At 41.6% G+C, this 6,387-nt stretch overlaps 1 non-coding gene across 1 annotated transcript; it reads left to right on the top strand.

Annotated features, from left to right (window-relative positions):
* Positions 1-1,884: 1,884 nt before the first annotated feature.
* TRNAS-GCU (transfer RNA serine (anticodon GCU)) lies at positions 1,885-1,966 on the top strand. The gene has a single exon. It is a non-coding gene; the product is annotated as a tRNA-Ser (tRNA).
* The last annotated feature ends 4,421 nt before the right edge of the window (positions 1,967-6,387 follow it).

Genomic DNA, 6,387 nt, shown 5'->3' on the forward strand with positions numbered 1-6,387 from the left:
TGTACAATTGGTGGAATTTGACTACACTGCCTATGGAGGCTCAATCTCTGAACAAGACTTGAAGTAAGGGAGGTTGCCCTTCTTTTTCCCTCTTTCATTGCATGCTTGGGTTGGGCTCAACTCTTCCCTTCTTCATGTTTCTCGGGTGTTGTACTCCCACCAATCCACAGTTGCCATCGTGTCTCATCAGTGAACCGGTGCCCTATGCCCCACGGGTCTTGCAAGGTGGGATCCGCTGCTACTCCCTTCATCCGTTGCCCACTATTGTCTGGCAAGGGAGCAACCATTGGCTTCACCTTCTTGTCCATGGTCTTGTACTTTGTGTGTACTTTGACCATCCTCTCTTCGTCAATAAAATGCCCAAGCCCTTCGATGGCCGTGTACATTTCAATGGAGTTGATTGGAATGGTCTAGGTTTCATTAAGGCCCTAAGCGACTGTACTATCCATCTCCCCAATAGTGTTGTTGATTGAGACTACCCCCATGTCACCGCTTATGGTATCTCCTTCTATTATATTACATTGCTTGTGAAACCTTTCATACTCCTTAATCTCTACTACTTAGATTAGTGGTTATTTTACAAAATTTCTTTTTATTCTTTTTGTTAATATTACAAGGATTTGGGGATTTACGTTGGTCTGGGTTATTGCAGTCTCATGCCTTAATATCCCATAAAAAAAATCTTCCCGCCTCTCGGTTTTGTTCACGGTTGAGCGTCATTGTAAGGAATTGAACCAAATGACTTCCTTCTTGGTTCTTAACCTAGGAATTAGCAACTATTTGGTTTAGACATAACTGGTTTAGCCTTTCATCAGGTCACTTTGGTCGAGTGGTTACGATGTGTGCTTACTCAACACATGAGGTTCCCTCGCGACAGTTCAAAACTCTCAAGTGACGAAAAAAATCTCATTTTTTACACTCCAAGTTGTAATCCTATCTAGCTGACCATTTGAAAAGGTGGTTTGTTTTTTCGTACAAAGTTCCTCATTTAAGGGCGATGGTAACTCCACATCAATTTTAACAAACTTTCATTCGATCAGAACATCTACCAGTATCAGTGATCGTGTGGTTTAAGATACTTTAATTAAACCAATAGATTGTAATGTTTCATTAATTCTGAATTGTATGGCTTTCTTTGTGTTGTATGCTTTGTCTATTATGCCTAACCATTTATTTAGAGTGAAACTAGTGGCTAGTCCTCTTTGATGTTTTTTTTAATGTCTACAGTATCCACTACTTAAGTATGTGAGTTCCTTTGTGTTGCCCATGCACGTTGATTGGACGCGAGATCCTTCTAAATAAATTGATTGAAGACTTTCATCTGAAATTCACTTCAGGCGAGTGGTTAAGGGTGTGCTTGATAAGCACATGGGGTTCCCTCGGGAGAGTTCAAATATCTCAGGTGACGAAAAAACTCTCGTTTCCTACGCTCCAAGCCGTAATCCTATATGGCTAACCATTCAAGGGGGTGGTTTATTCTTCTGTACAAAGTTCATCATTTAAGGGAGATGGAAGCTCCACATCAATTTAAACAAAACTTTCATTGGATCAACACATCTACTAGTTTTAGTCATTGGGTGGTTTTATCGAGTAGTTTAAGGCACTTGAAACAAACCAATAGATTGTAATGTTTCATTAATGCTTAATTATATGGATTTCTTTGTGTTGTATGCTTTGTCTATTATGCCTAGAACCATTTTAGTGGAGTGGAAACTTGTGGTTCTTCTTCTTGTGATGTTTTTTATTTAAGGTCTATGGTATCCACTACTTAAGTATGAAAGTTCTTTTGTATTGAACACTCGTGTTAATTGCACGTTGTAACCTTCGGTCTTTAGTACGTCATGTAACTAAAGTAATTGAGGATTTAATGATTACTTTCATTAGGTCACTTTGGCTAAGTGGTTAAGGCGTGTGCTTGCTAAACACATGGGGTTCCCTTGCGAGAGTTCAAATCTCTCATGTGACGAAGAAACTCTTGTTTCTTAAACCCCGATGTGTAATCCTATATGGTCGACCATTCGAGGGGTGGTTTATTCTTTCATACAAAGTCATTTAAGGGAGATGGTAACACGTGTTCATTGTACACGGTAAGCTTTGGTCTTTAATATGTCTAGTATCTATTAAATTGATTGATTATGGTTGGCTTTCATCAGGTCACTTTGGCCGAGTGGTTAAAGTGGGTGCTTGCTAAGTACATGGGGTTCCCCCACGAGAACTCTTGTTTCTTAAACTCCGAGATGTAATCCTATACGGCTGACCATTCGAGGGGTGGTTTATTCTTTCATACAAAGTTCATCACTTAAGGGAGATGGTAGCTCATGTTCATTGGACACGGTAAGCTTCTGTCTAAAATATGTCCAATATCTATTAAATTGACTGATTATTTAATTGGCTTTCATTAGGTCACTTTGGTCGAGTGGTTAAGGCATGTGCCTACTAAGCACATGGGGTTCCCCCCGCGAGAGTTCAAATATTTGAAGTGATAAAGAAACTCTTATTTCTTAAACTCCGAGATGTAATGCTATATGGTCGACCATTTCGTGACCCATGATGGCTGAAAGCAGCCGACCCAAGCCTTCGTCACAAGCTTGAGGGGGAGGAACCAAAACTGCCACGACACCGACACCGACACCAAAAGTCAGACAGAAGCCGACATCGAAAGCCAGACAACGCCGAAAGAAAAACCGGATGTTGGACGCCTCACACTTGAGCTTGAGGGGGCGTGTTGAGAGATCAAGCTCAACGAAAGTTAGTTAGTTAGTCAACCATGTAACTTCGTAGTTACCTATATAGAATCTAGTTAAACGTGTTGACTATAACACTTTAAATAGGACCTTGTACTTAAGTAGGATATTCTAGATCCGCCACTCCCAAGGTCATTTAATATAGGACTTACACGGTTGTACCTATATTCTTCTCACACATGTGCACATTTGTACATTCGATGTATATATATACCTCATTGTGGGTATGTTTGTATTTGATGATGCTTTTTAATATAGTTACTCATCCCCCATCTTGTCTCGTTGTTCATAAGTGTAACTTCCTCTCTCTCTTCCTCTCACACACACATACACACACATATCACATAATCTTCCGCTTAACTTAATCACATAATTAGCCACTAATTAACCCTAGTTAATTACCTAATTCTTAACAAAACTGTATTACAAAGGAAGCAAGAATAACCAACCACTACAAAGAGAGGGAGAAGGTGCTTATGTAGTCACCTTCTCTCTATGGGCCATCCATCGAAGATCCCGAAACTTGGCACACATATACAGAGAGACTTTACCAAATCCCAAACCAACCACCCATTCCAATGCCTTCCACACCCCGGCCTACCACGGGGACACTTTTCACGACCTCTAGGGTTATGAAGGTCATAAAGAAATTACAACATAGGAAGTCCATGGACCACACAGGATTGCGAGCAGAACACATTATATATGCGAGAGAGTGCCTAGCTCCCTTGCTAACTCTAATCTTCAATCGTGCCCTTGCGGAGGGTTTTCCACCATAGTGGACTATGAATACAGTGGCCCCCATACATAAAGGGGGGGACCCCATGGACCCAAATACATATAGGACCATTATGATAGGCCATACCCTTGCTAAGTTATATGGTGCAGTAATGGAAGCAGAGCTTAGCGACTATATGGAGACCCTAAACCTGAGTGCACCTGAACAAGCTGGCTTTAGACGAGCCTTCTCCACTATTGATCATATCTTCACACTTAGATGCCTAATTGATCAAACTAAGGCTCGCAAGAAGAAATTATATTGTTGTTTTGTGGACTTCCGCAAAGCCTTTGACACAGTCCCTAGAGAGCGGTTGTTTGATAGACTTAAAAGCTTGAGGATACTAGATGATATGGTATGGGCTATCTACGCACTATATGAACAAGTGTTCGGGTGTGTCTGATGCCCAGGTGGCCTATCTAATCGTTTCACTAGCACTATTGGTGTAAAACAAGGTTGTCCCCTATCACCGACGCTTTTTGGGATCTACATTGATGAGATCACAGATTTTATTGCTCTTGAGGGAGGCACCGGAGTGGTCCTTGGGGATACGCAGGTTCGTATCTTGCTCTATGCGGATGACATAGTTTTTCTCTCTGAATCCGAACACGACCTACAGAGGCACCTTAATGCCTTAGATGACTTTTGTGTACAACGAGGATTGGTAGTGAATCTAGGGAAAACGAAAGTCCTTATCTTCCACACATCAACCCAAGTTAGAGCTAAGTGTCACCTAACTATCTCCCATAGCCCAATCGAGGTGGTTGGATCATACGTCTATCTCGGAGTCACTTTTAGTGCCCACTCAGGTAAATTTTCGATGACACAGGCAGCGAAGGATAGACTCACGAGAGGACATGCATCCCTCTCATTCCTAGAGAGACAATGCCAGCAAGCACACTTTCAAGAGCCACGGACTAAAGGGTGGCTCTTTGAATCATTAGTGACCCCCTCCCTCATGTATGCATTAGCGGTTTGGGCTCCAGGATTACCATCTTTCATGTGGACGCAATTAGAGAGACCATTGGTGATGATGCAATCACGCCAACTCCGAAGCAAATCGACTGTACCACATGACATTATTAGGGCTGAGTTCACGTTACCCCCAATGTTAGTAGAGGCACTTTTTCAACTTGTACTATAAGCAACACTTCATGCACTTCTCTGAGTTAGGTTTTATCACGCGGCCAAAATATCTAGATGTATTCTTACCACATGCACTAAGGGTTGCCATTGGACAACTTAGAATATCATCTCACCAACTTGAGATTGAGAATGGTCGTACTAGTGGAGTCCCTAGGGAGGAAAGGATATGTAGGTTATGTCACATAGAGATAGAGGATGAGTACCACTTTACATGCAAGTGTCCAACCTATGCCGAGATAAGGGAAAAATACCAAGACATACTTGGTCCGTCTCCCACCCTCCCCAAACTATTAGATACTCTAGATATAAAGAAATTAGGCAAATACATTCTAGAGCTAAAACAACACAGAGAGAATAAGTTACAAAATGTTGACAATAATGTTGCTAATGATCACGAACATGTAACAAATGAAGTTTTTCAGGAACCTAAGGAGACAACGAATGCCGACACACTTGCACCACTTGGCCTTTCCATTGATGAGGCAGAAAACCAGAGAAGAACCAGACGTCCTCGGGTGCCGGGTTTCAAAGCAACTCGACGTGATGTGGAAGCAATATTGAAAATAAGGGAAAGTGAGCTACACCGCCTAGAAGCAATGGCTAGGGCACTCTCTACATTGGAACCCACATCAAGACCCTTTGACCCCCCACTTCTTTTCGAGAGGCTTGGGTGGAAATAAAATTAGGCTAAGTGTATAGTCACTTTCGAGTATACTACATATTGTACACTACTAGAACTCTTTTAGTTTAAGTTCTATTTTTTACTTAATTTTATTTTAGTTATGATGACTGGATAAATACTCTTTTGTTGTAAACCAATTGTCTCATGGGCAAAATTTGGCCTTAGAAAACGTTAATATATCTTTCTTTCTTTCTAAGTTCTCTCACTAGTACCGCCTCTTGAGAAAGAGGTCGTGTCTTAACTACTTAAAGAATATGTGGCATAGGACATTAACTTCTATGACACACTAGTTACTATACAAGGAAGTGGGGTGTGCACACACTTGAGTATCCTAGAGTGTGTTCCCACTCATGGGAATATGAGTTGGATTATGAACATATTGCATGATGCCTTTTTCATTGTAATGAGGGTATAACATATCAAGGATGAGAGGCAAGTAATAGAGATTGACATGCCATGGGTTTGTGCCAAGGTTCATATTTTCTAAATGGCCAATCGATTATTTGGGACACTTTATATTGTCAAAGGTTTTTGAAAGCTCACTATTGATCTAGAAGCATGCATTGAATGACCATTTCATGCAATGTTGCCTCATGCCTTGCTCCTTTGAGTATTTGGTTGAACTAGGGGTCTATTTCTTTCTTTATGGCCCTTTTTCTTTTAAGACATCATTTTATTTTGTTCTAATACTTGGTCTAGGCCATTGTGTTTAGGAGACATTGTGGTGTTAAGCACCCACCAAACACAATGTGACCCATAGCCGAGCCGAGTGACAGGATTATTCTCTCTAGAAGAGCGTCAAAGTTTTTGGCTTGCCGATGTGAGCGTTGTACTCCGGGTGTCCGCATGATGGGTACACCAAACTGACTGTCTAGTGATGGAGCTGACACATCCGAATCATTGTCGTCGGGGTGGTCGACTTCGTATCTGGGCATCTTACCTTTGCCTTTGTCAAAGTTCAGACTTGGCTGCAACGTGCTTGGAAGGCTTGAAGGCTTAGGTGGGCTCGGATTGTCCTTTGGTAGAGGACTTGGCCG

Source organism: Azolla caroliniana, unplaced genomic scaffold (genome assembly GCF_043228905.1).
Source record: "Azolla caroliniana isolate FFs.n. ecotype wild unplaced genomic scaffold, voAzoCaro1.0.p SCAF_21, whole genome shotgun sequence".
Lineage (NCBI taxonomy): Eukaryota > Viridiplantae > Streptophyta > Polypodiopsida > Salviniales > Salviniaceae > Azolla > Azolla caroliniana.